Source organism: Pan troglodytes, chromosome 3, assembly GCF_028858775.2.
Source record: "Pan troglodytes isolate AG18354 chromosome 3, NHGRI_mPanTro3-v2.0_pri, whole genome shotgun sequence".
NCBI lineage: Eukaryota > Metazoa > Chordata > Mammalia > Primates > Hominidae > Pan > Pan troglodytes.
Genome location: NC_072401.2, coordinates 7,121,376 through 7,139,062, shown reverse-complemented (window position 1 = coordinate 7,139,062; position 17,687 = coordinate 7,121,376). Strand labels below are relative to the sequence as shown.

Here is a 17,687-nt window from a genome sequence, read left to right as displayed (position 1 = left end):
GGCGGGCGGATCACAAGGTCAGGAGATGGAGACCATCCTGGCTAACATGGTGAAACCCCATCTCTACTAAAAATACAAAAAGTTAGCCAGGCGTGGTGGCAGGCACCTGTAGTCCCAGCTACTCGGGAGGCTGAGGCAGGAGAATGGCGTGAACCTGGGAGGCAGAGCTTGCAGTGAGCCGAGACTGCGCCACTGCATTCCAGCCTGGGCAACGGAGCGAGACTCCGTCTCAAAACAAACAAACAAACAAACAAAAACAGATCTAAGTACTTAAATTATTATATAAGTAAATACTTTCCAAGAAGTAGACCAAACATAATGCCACACTTCACACAAGTAATTTAATAATGAAGGGTTTTTTGGAGCAGTGAGGAATTGTTTTGAAGAAGTTCATAAATCTTCTCAAAATCTCATCCCTTATGTAATAATGTTCCGAGAAACATGGTGCTATCTTTTTATATTCTATATGACATATATTACTAAAAATAATTCAAATTACAACTCCTATTGGTGTTCCTAATTATTTAGAGTGCACTAATAGCATTTCTTATAAGCTATGAGAGACATACTATCTATAGTTCAGTTTCTTTAGTGTTCAAGTACAGCAGACATGTGGCCAAGTTAACTTAAATATTAAGATAGTTCCCTTTTTTGTAATACACTGTAAATAATTTTAGGTGTGATTACAACATATGAAAATTATTTCAAAAAGCATACTCTCTTTCTGACATGGCTGCATAAATACTATCTGTGGACTGTTCTCTCAATTTACTTTTGTTACAGCACAACTGATCAAAAAGAGCACCAGAGAGTAAACAGTCACAAACTGGGCTTCTCTGGGCAAAATTTAAAATGTGGACCTTGTGGAGAAAAATCTGGGCAGCTCTATTCAACCGATATATTCACTTGCCGATATATATTAGTACCACAGCACTTCTTTCTTTCTTCTCATGTTTATCATATATATCTTTATTAGCAAAGTTTTAAAGTATTTTTATAATATAAAAATAGAAGTAGACACTCATACATAATTTCAGCACCTAATATTCACTGTTAGTATTTTGGTGTGCTTATTACTAGTGTTTTTTCCTTTGCATAGGACTTTAAATTTATTATTTCTATATATTAAATAATAACATACATATACTTTCATATTCTGCCTTTTTCACCTGGCATTATGTCACCCCCATGGCGTTCTAAGACCCTTACTGCACTGCCCAATATGGTAGCCACTAGTCACATGTGGCTATTTTAAACTAAAAGTCAGTTCTTCAGTCACACCAGCTACAGTTCAAGTGCTCAACAGCCTCATGTAGCCGGTGTGCAAATATAGTACATTTCCATAATCACAAAAGTTCTACTAGACGACACTGGTTTTGACTCTCTCCTCTCTAGCAAATGACTATGTTGAGCTTAATAAAGACTCATTAAGCTCTTTCAATGGAGTTCATATGCCCCTCCTCACGTTCCAGTAGGTTGTCCAAGACACTACCTGGAAGAAAGGCTACTGATCACAGCTACTCTGAAATAACACAGTGTGCCCAGAAAGAACTGTTTGAGAGAACTGGAAAACATCTACTTTATGTTTGATAGGTCTCAAATTTCAAAAGGTCAAATTTCATTACATTTCAATGTAATCATGGAAGGTTCAATGACAAAGTCAGACTGTATGGAATAACAAGAACAACTAAAGCCTATTGACAAAACAAAGAGAGAACTGATAATTAGGATAAGGGGTCAATAACAAACTGAGGGAAAAGGTTAAAATAGGGTAGATTATGCAACAGAAACAACTCCCAAATTACAGTAGCCTAACACAAAGGTTTATATCTTAAAAAAAAAAAAAAAAAAAAAATTAGGCCAGGCACAGTGGCTCACACCAATAATCCCGGCACTTTGGGTGGCCGAGGCGGACAGATTGCTTGAGCTCAGGAGTTCAAGACCAGCCTGGGCAACATGGTGAGACCCCATCTCTACCAAAAAAATACAAAAATCAGCCAGGCATGGTGGCTTGCACTTGGAGTCCCAGCTACTCAGGAGGCTGAGATGGGAGGATCACTGGAGCTCGGGAGGCAGAGGCTGCAGTGAGCCAAGATCATGCCAAAGCACTCCAGCCTAGGTGACAGAGTGAGACCCTGTCTCAGAAAGAAAAAGCAAAACTTATAGGGTACAGGTGCAATTTTGTTACATGCATAGATTGCATAGTAAGTCACGGTTTACGCAATACCTGGCTTTCTATGTCTGGCTTGTGCCTTATCACTTAAGATAATGACTTCCAGTTCCACCAACGTTGCTGCAAAAGACACGATTTCACTCTTTTTTTATGTCTGAATAGCATTCTATTGTGTGTATACACCACATTTTCTTTACCCATTTATTCACTGATGGACACTCAGGTTGATTCTACATCTTTGTTATTGTGAATAGTGCTGCAATAAACATACGAGCACAGGTATCTTTCTGACACGTTCTTTTCCTTTGAGTATCTACCCAAAGTAGATACTCAACAGTGGGAACGCTGAATCGAATGCTCATTCTATTTTCAGTTCTTTAAGAAATCGCCATACTCTTTTCCATAGAAGCTATACTAATTTATATTCCCACCAAAAATGTTTAAGAGTTTCCTTTTCTCTGCATCCGTGCAAATACTTGTTTTCTTTTTGTTGTTGTCGTTTTCTTTTTAATAATAGCCATTCTGACTGGGGTAAGATGACATCTCATTCTGGTTTTGGTTTGCATTTCTCTGATGACTGGTGATGCTGAGCTTTTCTTCATATACGTGTAGGCCATGTGTATGTCTTCTTTTAAAAAAAGCCTATTCATGTCTTTGCCCACTTTTTAATGGGATCTTCTTGTTTTTGCTGCTGTTGAAGTGTCTGAATTCCTTGTATATTCTGGGTATCAGTTCCCTACCAGATAAATAGTTTGCAAACATTTCCTCTCATTCTACAGGCTGTCTCTTCAATCTCCTGCTGATTTCTTTTGCTCTGCTGAAGCTTTTTGGTTTCAATAAGGCCCATTTGTCTATTTCTGTTTTAGTTGCCTGTGTTTTTGAGGTCTTAGTCACAGATTCTTTGCCTATATCAATGTCCAGAAGAGTTTTCCCTAGGTTTTATTCTAGTATTTTTATAGTTTCAGGTCTTACGTTTAAGTCTTTAATCGATCTTGAGTTGATTTTCTGTATATGGTGAGAGACTGGGGTCCAATTTCATTCTTATGCATAGGGCAATCCAATTTTTCCAGCACCATTTCTTTAAGAGGGTATCCTTTCTCTGATGTATGTTGTTGGTAGCGTTGTCAAAGATCAGTTGGCTATAAATATGTGGCTTAATTTCTGGACTCTCTATTCTGTGCCATTGTCTATACATCTATTTTTACACCAGTACCATGCTGTTTCGGTTACTATACCCTTTTAATATAATTTGAAGTCAGGTAATGTGATACCCCCAGCTTTGTTCTTTTTGGTCAGGATTGCTTTGGCTATTAGGGCTCTTTTTTGATTTCATATGAATTTAGGATTTTTTTCCTAATTCTGTAAAACATGACATTAGTATTTTGATAGGGGTTACATTGAATCTGTAGATTGCTTTGGATAGTACGGTCACTTTAATGATATTAATTCTTCCAATCCATGAGCATCGGATGTTTTTCCATTTATGTGTCATCTACAATTTCTTTTATCAGTATTTTGTAGTCTTCCTTGTAGAGATCTTTCACCTCCTTGGTTAAATGTATTCCTAGGTACCTTGTTTTTTAATAGCTATTGTAAATAGTACTGCCTTCTTGATTTCTTCCTCAGCTAGATCGTTATTGGTAATATATAAATATTACTGATTTTTGTATGCCGATTTTGTATCCTGCAACTTTACTGAATTTACTTATTAAATCTAGGAGGTTTTTTGGTGGAGTCTTTAGTTTTTCTAGATATAAGAGCATATTATTGGCAAACAGGGATATAATGTGACCTCCTCTTTTCTAATTTGGATGCCTTTTATTTCTTTCTCTTGCTTAATTTCTCTTACTAGGACTTCCACAAAGGTTTACATCCTTCTCATACTATGTGTTCATCCTGGATTGGCAGGGATGATCAGGGTAATCACTCATCATAATCATTCTGGGACACAGGGTGACAAAATGGCCATTATCTTGAACCCTGCTAGTCTAGGGGCCAGAGAAAATAAGATCTGCACCAAAGCTGGCACTGGTACTTTGAATGCTTCCTCCTGGAAGTGAGCTACTCACATTTTATGAGTCAAAGCAAGTCTCTTAGCCTCACTTCACTTTAATAGGGCAGGTATCACTAGCCCTAATGACCACTTCAAGGGGTAGAATATGAGGCTGTTAATATTAAGGAAACAACTCTGAAGTCTAACATTATTGAAACCAGCATTCTGGTAAACATAGACAAACTATCAAAGACAAAAATAATAGGATCATAAAAGTTTCAGAAAGCACAGACACCGCTGAAACACTAACACCCAACTGGCAATGGAATCATTCCTGCCCTGCCTTCCTGAAGAAGCCCTTTCTAATTATTTAAGGGCATACCGCTGTCTTCCTCCCAACACTTATAGAGTGCTGGCTGTCCTCATGGCCTGCTGCCTTGTGATGATGTCCTTTTATACTATTCTCTAACCGCCTCCTGGGAATGGGTTCCTCATCAAATAGGCTTAAAGTTCTTCAGGCCAAACTGTGACATCCTCCACATGTACCATTTAGTAGAATGCTTAGGCCTTGGCAGGTGATCAAAACTGTGCTGAACTAACTACTTCCCAAATCTAAACGGAGGAGAATAAATTCTGAAAAAGAGAAGTTTGGTAAATAAAATGATATTCATAATACTAGCAGGTGGGAGAAAAAACCAACTCAGATCACACTCTGAGTCCACAGGCAGGGACTAACTAACATAGGAATTTTAACTCATTCTCTCACGATCCCATGTACTAGAGGTTTCTTGTGTACAAGGCACTGTGCCTGGTGTCAGTGATATCGAGACAATCATGACTCTCTCAGGATTTTCCTTTAGGTATTTACCATCCTGTATTAGCAGGCTTTCGCCTTAGGTAAAGCAACTTGTACTCTTCCCACAGAAGCCCTCTACCATTCCCTTTGATCTAGTATGGTACTTCTGCAAGTCATGCTTGAACTCTCTATATTTTTAACTGGTCCTTTCTCACTACAAAGTTCATACTCACATTGCTGGTGTGCTCGGTACCAAGACACTGCATTACCTGCAACTGTCTTTTCATAATTATTCAATTTGGGTGTTTATAGGACTTTCACACAAGGAAAAGACTTGAGGGGGAAGGCATAAAGGATATATAACATAAAGTAAAAGAAAGAATATAGAAAAGAGCATAAAGAAAACAGATATTTGAAATATTAAGACTCTGGCTTTTGGGCTCTATTACTTTTCACCAAAATCCTAAATACTATTTGCCTGGCAAGCCAGAGAGTGCAAACATACAATTAAGTAGTTATACACGTATAAATAATTCTTGTCTGTTATTTTCTTTTTTCTTTTTTGAGACATAGTCTCACTCTGTTGCCCAGGCTAGAGTGTAGTGGCATGATCTCAGCTCACTGAAACCTCTGCCTCCCAGGTTCAAGGGATTCTCCTGCCTCAGCCACCCGAGTAGCTGGGACTACAGGTGCACATCACCACACCTAGCTAATTTTTGTATTTTTAGTAGAGATGGGGTTTCACCATGTTGGCCAGGCTGGTCTCCTGACCTCAAGAGATCCACTTGCCTTGGCCTCCCAAAGTGCTGGGATTACAGGCATGAGTCACTGTAATCCTTGTCTGTTATTTTCTGATCTCAGCACATGAATTTGGAACTGAAGATAATGCTTATTCTCTTTAGTAGGTAGCCTGGCTCCAAAGCCAATCTACAGCCAGAAGAGAAAATCCATAAAGAATCTACAACCCAAACTGGAATTCAAGCACTGAAACAGGAACCAAGGGCTATAAACTATGTAAACTGGTTTACCCTAGGTATCTGAAAAGCTACGTAGAAATGGACAATCAGACCTACAGTTTTCTTCCCCATTCTAGAAGTGTGTCAAGTCCCAGGAAATGAATAAGGCTTTTTAAAAAGTAATGTAATCAACAAAACTAGTGTGAGACTTGAGTTCTTTCTACAAAAAGAGGAAAAACTGCATAAAGATTGAGAAATTCCATGCTTACTAGTCATCAGAAATAAACACGTAAGTATATATGCTCCAGTGACAATTAAAATGAATTATTAATATTTTCATAAACAGGATTGTTCTTATAGATAAGATTATTACTTGATAGCAAGAGAAGTAGCAAATGTTTTCATAAATTGCAAGCCTGTAACAGATTTGGTTAATCTGGTTGATCTTTATGTTTAAAAGATAAGGAAGAAAAGCTGGATGCCATGGTGTGTGCCTATAATCCTAGCTATTGGAGAAGCTGAGGCAGGAACAACACTTGAGCCCAGGTGTACAGGGCCAACTTGGGCAACACAGCAGGACCCTGTCTTAAATAGATAGATAGATAGATAGATAGATAGATAGATAGATAGATAGATAGACAGACAGACAGACAGACAGACAGATAAAAAGGAAAAACCAATTTTGTAATGATAAAGTGTAGGTGAAAGCGATCAGTTCTACATAGATTCAGAAGTACTAAACAGACTTCTATTAAAACAAAACAAATGAGGGCTAGATCTAGTGTGTAATGAGACTAAATAAAAGGGAAAAGCTTTCTATGCAACCTGGATAAACTTTCCTCTACTGAGGAAATGCTACTGTCAAATGCTCACAGACCTGAAAGTTTCGATCAGCCTGTATGTTCTTATTGTTTTAATTCTTTTTTTTTTTTTTTTTTTTTTTTTGAGAGGGAGTCTAGCTCTGTCACCCAGGATGGAGCGCAGTGGCATGATCTTGGCTCACTGCAAGCTCCGCCTCCCAGGTTCATGCCATTCTCCTGCCTCAGCCTCCCAAGTAGCTGGGATTACAGACGCCCACCACCACACCCGGCTAATTTTTTGTATTTTTAATACAGACAGGGTTTCACCGTGTTAGCAAGGACGGTCTCGATTTCCTGACCTTGCGATCCACCCGCCTCGGCCTCCAAAAGTGCTAGGATTACAGGCATGAGCCACCGCCAGGCCTCTTATTGTTTTGTTACTGTTTGAACTTATTGTTCAATTGTACTATGGAGATGAACTGCTTGTGCAAAGTTACATTGTTTTATGTCTAACTTATACTTGATTCCAGTTATTTGATGATTCTTATTCATCTGTTAATATTTCTGGTTTGAAAAGCTGGACTGCCATATTAAAAAAATTTTTTTACAGGTTATCAAATTATAATAACCAATGTAGACATTTAGTTCATTTAGACCAATTAGATGTCAAAATTCTTTAGCAGGGCTACAAAATGGCAGTTTTTATGCCTTCAAAAAGTTATGGAGATTTAAAAAAATGCCTTTTTTACCTAGCAGGGGTAAACCTCACATCAGACACTTTACAGGACAAGAGGATAAAACATTTGGGCCCAAGGGGAAGAGGAAAATGTATACACTTACAACTGAAGCAAATCCTCCTCCTTCCTTGCAAAAGATAACAAAATAGCAACTAAACAAAATGCAAAAACAAGATAAAACAAAATTATTATGAAATTCTAAAAGCTTTTGGAAAAATTGTTGGAAAAGGGACGAAGCAACTAAATTTTAGAAATTTAAAAATTTCAATTAGGAAAAATGGAAACATCTACAGATTAAGAAATGCAAAATTTCAAAAACCCTAAGCTTACTTGGAAAAAAACTAAAATAAGTAATTTTTACACTTTTTGAAAATGCAAAAAGCTCCAACATGATGAAACCCACTTTGTCAACGTTGAAACATTTTATCATATAAAATACTATATCATAGTGTACCAAAATAATTTTACAATGTGATACTGTTGGTCCTCAAAATGTCTGGGCATATAAATTCTACAGCTTTCAACTACTAAACTCAAAACCACAAATATCTTCTGAGTTTCAATGAGTGAGGTAAAGGTAGCATGAAATTCTGTAACTCACTGGTAAGACAGTGAGTTAACATTTTTTAAATTACTATAAAAGCCACAGCCAAGTAATACAAATTATAGTTCTCCAAAACGGACTTAGGTAAGAAGCAATACTTCATTAATGTGTTTATATCTGTCAATAATCTAATTCTATATGAAAAGTTTATATGGATTATCTGATTCATATCCTAATAGTTAAAAATTTTAAAGAGTCCAAATAAAATTTTCTGTTTATGCAAAAAGATACACACTAGAGAACTCAGAATAGGATCAAAGTAGTACATATGTTCATTTCTCATCCATTAATTATATGCTTCCAACATTAAATCAAGCCTTTAGATATGGTTCTGAAGATAACTATAGTAATTCTTCTGGACCCTAGGAAGATATTTAAATAAACAGTGTCATCATTCAAAGGATAACTTGCTACACAGTTTCCCCAAAGTATACTCTGGGTGATATAAAAATATATTCCTTTGCCATAAACGTCTTCATTTTGCATAAATTAGGGAAATATCAAAGCTGAAACAAGAGCAGGTTTATTGCAGGACATCTTGAAACCTTTAATAGGCTAATATGCACCCGGAACCTCCAAGAAGGAAACAAAGTAGTGGAGAACATTCATTCATTCATTCATTCATTGACCCGTTTTGCTTCCTTGGAACACAGCTTGGGAAACAGGAGATGTTCTAATCAGAAAGAATTTTCTCCAAGGCCCAAGTTATTAACATAAGCAAGGCATAGATCACCTGACCGGAGGTTTTCATATCCTGAATTCCCAGGATTAAAAAGTTAAACTGAAGATGTAATTTAGGAATAAGATCATTAATTATATTCATCTCCTTTCCTTTAAATAACTTGCATAAATTGTACTATTCTATACAGTAAATCAATTAGTATTCCCTTTTATATGGTATCAGAAACTTCCACATTTTCCCATTTCCCACATACACTTAGGGACTTACTGGTTGTCTTCATTCTCAACGCATTCTCCGGAACGGTTACAAGGGCAGAGTCCACCGCGCCCTACCTTTATCAGTGCACACTACCTACACAACAGTGAAGCCGGCATTTTAGTATCAAAGACGTACCTACCATCATTAAAATGATCTTAGGTTTCTTAACACTTTACAAAGCAATCACAGTTTTTAATGGACCAAAAGACAGCTGTCTGATAATGGGATGTTAATGGCAGAGCTTCCACTAGGTAATGAACGCAACTGGTCAGTGGCTCTAAATTGAGGATGGCAGAGTAGGGCACACTACTGTTCATGTACCAGAACAAGAGGGAGCACTCCAGGGGCTGGTGGAGGGAGGCCCGCTAGAGCAGGAATACCTGTATTTAACAAACATTTGCTAAGTATTAGGTACAGCTGCTAAAAGTGTTAGAAATGCTACCAAATTTAATTGCACTTTAAGGCATCCTTGAATCTGGGAAACACATTGAGAATTCCTACTAGCTGTGATATTTATCTTATGGAACTCTCCCCAAATAAATAAAATAGATATATTTGTCAAAACCTCAAATACAAATACTTTAAAGACAGGTTAACATGTAACATTCTCAAAAACACATTTTAAATACTCAGCAAAGTGCCACACTTAACAAAGGTGATACATCTTGGATTGGAATTTTATGTTAATTAAAACCTTTCCCCTCAAAAATGACTATCTGTAGAGCCCTATAAGGATATCTCCTTAAAATTTCAGGTATGTTCAAGTCACAAATACTATGTTACAAGGTAAATGTAAAGGAAGAAAATAGGTAGGAAAAATACCCACTGTATGGCTCAGAAAAGGAAAAACAAACATGGAAAGAAAATAGCTAACAATCCAAACATTAAACATAAAAATCCACTTCCAAATGACTCATGTCAAATATAAAATTGGTTATTCCTTTTTTATAAATTCTGGTCAAGTTCTTTAACATGAAATACTTGACTCTGAGGTTAGTAAAAAGTATTCTCTTTAAGTGGATATGAAATTAGACAACTCTAGAAAGAAATTACTATACTTGAAATTTTAATCAGGGTAATCTTATCCAAATGAATCCTTCAAGTATTTTCTAACTACCAGTAACTACGTAACTACTGGAATCTTCCAACTATTACCTAACTACCAGTAACCAGATAACTTGAGAGCTGTGTGACAGACCCTTGAACATTCATGTTTCAATGTTTGGCATTCATGTTTGATAATGTCAAAGATTTGCGTAATTTATCAAAAGTCACCCCCTACAAATCTTTCTCTTACCTTGTCTTCTCAATCTATATTTCCAACTACTCATGGAATATTTCCATTTGAACTTAAGGGAGCTGGGCTTCAATTTATATGAGAAAGTCCATATATATATATATATATATATATATATATATATATGCACTCATTTTAATTTCTTTCAAGAGGTAAAGTATTCTTCTGTCATCCAGGCTGGAGGTGCAGTGGTACAATCATAGCTTACTACAGCCTAGAACTCCTGGGCTCAAGTGATCCTCCCACCTCACCTTCCACAGTAGCAGGGACTACAAGCATGCACCCACCAAACCTGGCTTTTTTTTTTTTTTTTGGTCAAGACAGAGTATGTTGCTCAAGTATGCCCAGTATGTTGCCTAGGCTGGTCCTGAACTCTTGACCTCAAGTGATCCTTCCATCTCAGCCACCTAAAGTGTTGGGATTACAAGCATGAGCCACTGCTCCCAGCTATATGCACTCATATTCGACTATTACTCTTCTTTCAACCTTCTGTCATTTTTTCCTTCCTTGAGAGAACCTCACACCAATTAATTTCATTCCTCTGTGCTCCTCACATCACCAACATACCACACCTTGCTCTATACCTGAATCACCACTCTGTATTCTATGTTATAGCAAAATCCCCTTTCTGTCTTTATGTCCTTGGGAAAGACGTGAAGATGAAGCATTCTGGTTGGAGTCAACTTCCATCAGAAGAAAAGGTTAATTGTGCACTGTAACTCTATTCGTACATAAGACACACACACACACAGTTATTTAGTAAGGGGGCTGGTGGGTTGGGGGGGGTTGAGAAGAGTCACAGAGAAAGAGGAAGAGACTTACCCCATATTTCTCCAGAACGCCAACCAATGAGTCAAATGAAATCAATCAAAAAATTTCTAAGAAAAATATTGTCCAACCATGGCACACTGTGATGTACAACCCAGACCCTCAACTGAAGGCCATGCAGCCCCAGCTGCTGGGAGTGCTCCGTCAGCCCCTTCAAGTACTGCCGTGGCTACAGAGAACTGCCTCACCCGACATCTTGCCCTCTTCCAGGCAAGTCATCCTGACTGACGGAGAGAGCGTACAGGCCTGGCTACCCAGCCCAAGCCGGGACAGCTCCCACGGGCTATTCTAATGGGGTTGGCCAAGGCTATGCTATAATTGGGCATGCAAGGTAGTTCAACTTCTCCATTCCCTGAGTCTGGACCCTACGAGCAAGCCCTAATCAACATTCTGCATGCTAAATTGTCTGCATCTGCTTCCCAAAGTACCCGCCTTCCCAGAGAACCCAACTTGTGACACTCATGAAGGAACTAACAGCCCTATCAGGATCAAGGGCCCCTTTATTGCATAAAAACAGCAGAAACCACCACCATTTAGTGGGTATTTATTATGTGCAATACACAGTGAGGGATACAAACTTTATCTGGAAGGTAATGGTGGCATGTATACAAATAACTTCTAAAGCTAAAAGAGTGTGATTTCAGCACATGCACAAAATGATCATCCTCGCAGGCCCTGTATTTTTCTTTGTACTGCAAATAAACCAGAATCCACGTTTCTACTTTATGAAAACCCTATGTTCTACATTTAAAAACATGGATATGCTAATTAAAGTCCTAAGCACTGTAAGCCACTTAATAGCACCTTTCTCTTTTTTTTTTCCTTTTCGTCCTGTCACCCAGTCTGGAGTGCAGTGGAGCAATCATAGTTCGCTGCAGCTTGGAATTCCTGGGCTCAAGCAATCCTCCCACCTCAGCCTCCAGAGTAGCTAAGACGACAAGTGTGTGGCCATCAAGTCCAGCTTTTTTCTTTGGTAGAGATAGGGTCGCACTATATTGCTCAGGCTGGTCACGAACTCCTAGGCTCAAGCAATCCTCCCACCTCAGCCTCCCAAAGGGCCAGGATTACAGGCATGAGCCACCATGCCTGGCCTAGTGGCATCTTTTCGGTCTCCTATAACCACCATCCACTTATTCTTTGAACAAAGGTGAACTAAACAAAGATGAAATGAATCTCTAGAACGGCACTGTCCAATGAATATGGCAGCCACTAGTGGCTGTTTACATTTAAATTAATTAAAATTAAATGAAATTGAAAATTCAGTTCTTTAATGGCACAAGCCACATTTCCAGTGTTAATAGCCCCATGTAGCCAGTGGATACTGAATAGAAAAGACAGTGAACATTTCCATTATCAAACAAAGTTCTACTGGACACAACAGGTCTAACACATCAAGATTTGGGGAAATGGTGACAATTCCACATCCTGGTTCAATACCCAGCTGCTGAACTTAATTTCCTACAAACTAAGAAAATTACAAATTATCCTATGACCAAATTATCAAGAACTCTGTCTATATTTATATTTGTATTCCCACTACATTCCATGTTAATAAGCTGTTGGAAAAGCATTGCTGAACTGAACAAACCCTTAAGAACCTGCCTGCCCTTCCTAACTGGGCTCTTCGTATCACCCCCCTCACATAACCTTTCAGAGTGATGAGCCCAGGAGCCAACCTGGCTCTGCATTTTCTATGTGACCCAAAACTATATAAAATGTTACCAAATGACATTTCTGCCATTCTGCTTACTTCATTTACAGAATTCAAACAAGTATAATGAGCAAGGTCTTTTCCTCCAAATTTTCTTTTTTTTTTTTTTTGAGACGGAGTTTCCCTCTGTCGCCCAGGCTGCAGTGCAGTGGCATGATCTTGTCTCACCACAACCTCCACCTCCTGGGTTAAAGTGATTCTCCTGCATCAGCCTCCTGCGTAGCTGGGATTACAGGTGCATACCACCACACCCAGCTAATTTTGTATTTTTAGTAGAGATGGGGTTTCTCCATGTTAGTCAGGCTGGTCTTGAACTCCTGACCTCAGGTGATCCGCCTGCCTTGGCCTCCCAAAGTGCTGGGATTACAGGCATGAACCACCACATCTGGCCCCAAATTTTCAAATATTATAAAATCAGAACACATCAAGAAAATAGAGCATATGTAAGTCCAGGCACGATGACTCAGTACTTTGGGAGGCCAAGACAGGCAGATCACCTGAGGTCAGGAGTTCGAGACCAGCCTGGCAAAAATGGTGAAACCCTATCTCTACTAAAAATACAAAAATTGGCCAAGCATGGTGGCGGGCACCTGTAATACTAGCTACTCGGGAGGCTGAGGCAGGAGAATCACTTGAACCCAGGAGATGGAGGTTGCAGTCCGCCGAGATCATGCCACTGCACTCTAACCGGGGCGACAGAGTAAGACTGCATCTCAAAAAAAAAAAAAAAAAAAAGAAAGAAAGAAAGAAAAAGAAAACAGAGTATATGCAAAACAAAAGCCAGCCAGGCGGAGTGGCTCATGCCTGTCATCCAAGCACTTTGGGAGGCCGAGGCGGGGGGATCATGATGTCAGGAGATGGAGACTATCCTGGCCAACATGGTGAAACCCCGTCTCCACTAAAAATACAAAAATTAGCCGGGCGTGGTGGCGGGCACCTGTAGTCCCAGCTACCTGGGAGGCTGAGGCAGGAGAATCGCTTGAACCCAGGAGGCGGAGGTTGCAGTAAGTCGAGATTGTGCCACTTCACTCCAGCCTGGCAACAGAGCGAGTCTCCGACTCAAAAAACAAACAAACAAAAAACAAAAAAACCCAACTAATCTCAAAGCAAAAACCCAATGTGTAAAAAACAGAATTCTTAGTCTCTATTATAAGAGTCTTTCTAATAGTTATGTAGTCTTAGGCTATGCCATCCACGATTTTGACTTGAGGCCAAATTGATACTTTCTAGTAGACATGAATTTTATGTTTGTTTTATCCCAATTCCTCTGACAGACCTAGCTTTAATGAAAAGAGATGAATTTGAGGAAATGACTCACAATTTTTCAGAAATTGTTTACCCCCAACTTTAACACCTGCTGTGGACTGAACTGTTTCCCCCAAAAAAGGTATGTTCAAGTCCTTACTCCATTACCTGTGAACATTACCTTATTTGAAAACAGGGTCTGTGAAAATGTAATCAAGTTAAAATGAGGTCATACTAGATTATCAGCCACCTAAATTGGATAAGAGACTCTAATTCAATGATCTGATGTCCTTATAAGAAGAGGGAAATTCACACAGAGACATGCAGGGGAGAATCCCACGTGAAGACAGATGCGGAGACTGCAGTAATGTACCAATGCAAGCCAAGAAATGCCAAGTATTGCCAATAACCACCAGACGCTAAGAGTAGGGCATGGACCAAGCTCTCTCTCAGAATCTCCAGAAGGAACCAGCCCTGCCAACACTTGGATTTTGGACTTCTGGCCTCCAGAACTGTGAGAAGATACACTTCTGTTGTTAAAAGCCATCCATCAAAGTTTGGGGTACTTTGTTGTAGCATCCCTAGGAAACAAACACAGCACCTCTGACTTCCTCCCCTACACCTGATGAAACTGCATTTCTTCTCGTGCAACTTTTATCTTAGTAAATAGTACACAGCAGCTGGGCACGGTGGCTCACGCCTATAATCCCAGCACTTTGGGAGGCTGAGGCAGGAGGATGGCTTGAGCCCAGGGGTTTGAGACCAGCCTGGACAACACAGGGAGGCTCCATTTCTACAAAAAAATAAAAAATTAATTGGGCATAATGTCACATGCCTGTAGTCCAAGAGACTCAGAAGGTTGAGGTGGGAGGCTCGTTTGAGCCCTGGAGGTCAAGGGTGCAGTGAGCGATAATCACACCCCTGCACTCCAGCCTGTGCGACAGCGAGACCCTGTCTCAAAAATAAAGCATGTAACTGAGAAGAAAGAAAAGGGTTGGTGTCAGCATCAGAAGCATGACATATTTAAGCTTAGAAAGGGATTATCTAACCTAGTGTTGTTCAAATATGTCTCAAAGTAGTAGTAGCCAATGCTACACTACACAGGTTAAGGTGGGACAGGTGAGGAGCAGGGGATGGCCAATACCCATCACCTTGACCCCTGGCTCATGCCTTAAGTACCTAGGCTCTCTATAGTTATTTTATTCCTTGTTCATTTAATCAACATCTGAGCACCTACTCAGCATCAAACACTGCTTTCACAACATGAAAAAGCATAAGCTAAGCCAAACCTCCCATTTCATGGATTAAGAAATTTAGACAGGTATTTAGGGTCTCACGGAGAGTCAAAACCAGGGCCATCATGTATGTGCCCTATCTCCAAAGCTGGTGCCCTTTCTATCATACTATTCACTCCTCGTTTAACTTGTAGCCTTTCCTTCAAACATTTTTATTTCTCTCTCTCTTTTTTTTTTTTGAGACGGAGTCTGGCTCTGTCACCCAGGCTGGAATGCAGTGGCGTGATCTCAGCTCACTGCAAGCTCCACCTCTCGGGTTCATGCCATTCTCCTGCCTCAGCCTCCCAAGTAGCTGGGACTACAGGCGCCCGCCACTGTGCCCGGCTATTTTTTGTATTTTTAGTAGAGGTGGGGTTTCACCGTGGTCTCGATCTCTTGACCTTGTGATCTGCCCGCCTTGGCCTCCCAAAGTGCTGGGATTACAGGCGTGAGCCACCGCGCCCGGCCTTTTTTTTTTTTTTTTTTTTTTTTTTTGAGAGGCACGGTCTGGCTCTGTCACCCAGGCTAGCTGGAGCACAGTAGCGTAATCATGGCTCACTGCAGCCTGGAATTCCTGGGCTCAAGCAATCCTACCACCTCAGCCTCCCAGGTAACTGGGACTATGGGCATACACCACTACACCCAGCTAAGTTTTTTTTTTTAAGAGATGGGATCTTGCTATGTTGCCCAGGCTGGTCTCGAATTCCTGGGCTCAAGCGATCCTTCCTGCCTTGGCCTCCCAAAGTGCTGGGATTACAGATGTGAGCCACCATACCCGGCCCTCTTTATACATTTGTTGAGGGTTAAAGCGAAGTCTTTTTCCCTGCATTTAGCATATCATATCCTTCTTAAAGTTTTTAGTTTGGCCATTACTGTTCACTGTCCCAACAGGCCTGGAGACATTTTGAGAAGATGACAGGCCTGAACCTCAAGACAGAGAGAAAATGGCAACCAGCTCTGACCCCACTTTAGCCAATGGCAAAATGCAGGGTGCTACCTGATCCTTTTCAACGTCATCTTTTGCCCACCCTGGCAAGGCCTAAGTAAGTTCCAGTCAGAGGAGCTTCAGTTTCCATGACAGTTGCTATCTCATGGCTTTGGAAAAAACTGTTAAAACACTGCTCTTAAATGTGCAAGTGTGTTTTTTGGGAAATGAAATAATAAAATACAGAGGAAAAAAGTGTAATGTCTAAAGAAAAAACAATCTGCCTGATACTACACTGTTATAGCTACCAACATATTAAAAAGAAGTCGACGTGCTGCATGAGGAAGGCTCTCCAACTGACCGTTGTCAGTAAATGTCCCAAAGTCTGTTCCTATGAGATGATCAGGACAGAAGGCAGTGCCAAAGGATGCTGACTAACATAACCAAGTGACCAACATATAAACCAGAAAACCAAGAATGGAAACGAAGCCCTCCCATCACGGTAGCTAAGGCCACTCAAGGAGCCTACTTGAATATTCTCAAAGACACCCTACGAGCTCAGAAAGAGCAAAAGGAAGGTAAGATATTCTTATGGCAGTTTTACTAAGAGAAGATTACAAGCTGAAAGAAAACCGTGTGTCCAAAATTTTAAGGGTCATAAGAGTCACCTTCTTGCACTAACTGTGTCAAATCTTATAAATGTGTGCTTCCTTTTCTACTATCATGATTGATTCCTCAGATAGGCTATGTCAGAGCTTTCTTTAAACAGGTGGCATGAAACTCACTTAAAAAAGAACAATATGGTCGGGTGTGGTGGCTCACGCCTGCAATCCCAGCACTTTGGGAGGCCAAGGCAGGCAGATCACCTGAGGTCAGGAGTTTGAGGCCAGCCTGGTCAACATGGCAAAATGCTGTCTCTATTAAAAATACAAAAATTAGCCAGGGGTGGTGGCACACGCCTGTAGTCCCAGTGACTTGGGAGGCTGAGACATAAGAATCACTTGAACCCAGGAGGCAGAGGCTGCAGTGAGCTGAGATCGTGCCACTGCACTCCAACCTGGGTGACCGAACAAGACTCTGTCTCCAAAAAAAAAAGAACAATATAGGGAAGGATCTCGATCCTATCCTGATCCTACAGACCATCTCCAGGACTCGTTCACTTCTACGAATAACCAATTCCACATATTACATATTAATTAGACCTAGTTTCTGATACTTTCCTTTTACTCAAGTTCTAATCAAATTTTAGTGCAGCTCACTTACACACAAACCACACCTCTCATCATCCTCTCCTCACCCAGTCCACACCCTCGCTGGCTCCTCCGCTGGCTGCTCCTCCTCTTCCCAGCTTTCCAGGCTCTGCCCTTGGACTTCTCTATTTCCATTTGCTTCCTCCACCAGTGCCTTC

At 40.1% G+C, this 17,687-nt stretch overlaps 1 protein-coding gene across 9 annotated transcripts in view; it reads right to left on the bottom strand.

Annotated features, from left to right (window-relative positions):
- KIAA0232 overlaps positions 1 to 17,687 on the bottom strand; it is a 100,561-nt gene that overhangs the window by 69,532 nt on the left and 13,342 nt on the right. The window contains exon 1 of one of the 9 annotated variants that reach the window (XM_054682743.2): positions 17,577 to 17,683. The exons of the other annotated variants lie outside the window; for them this stretch is intronic. The gene's annotated coding sequence lies outside the window, so the exon portion shown is untranslated. Of the gene's footprint in view, positions 1 to 17,576; positions 17,684 to 17,687 lie in introns of those variants that run through there. 9 annotated transcript variants of the gene reach the window in all.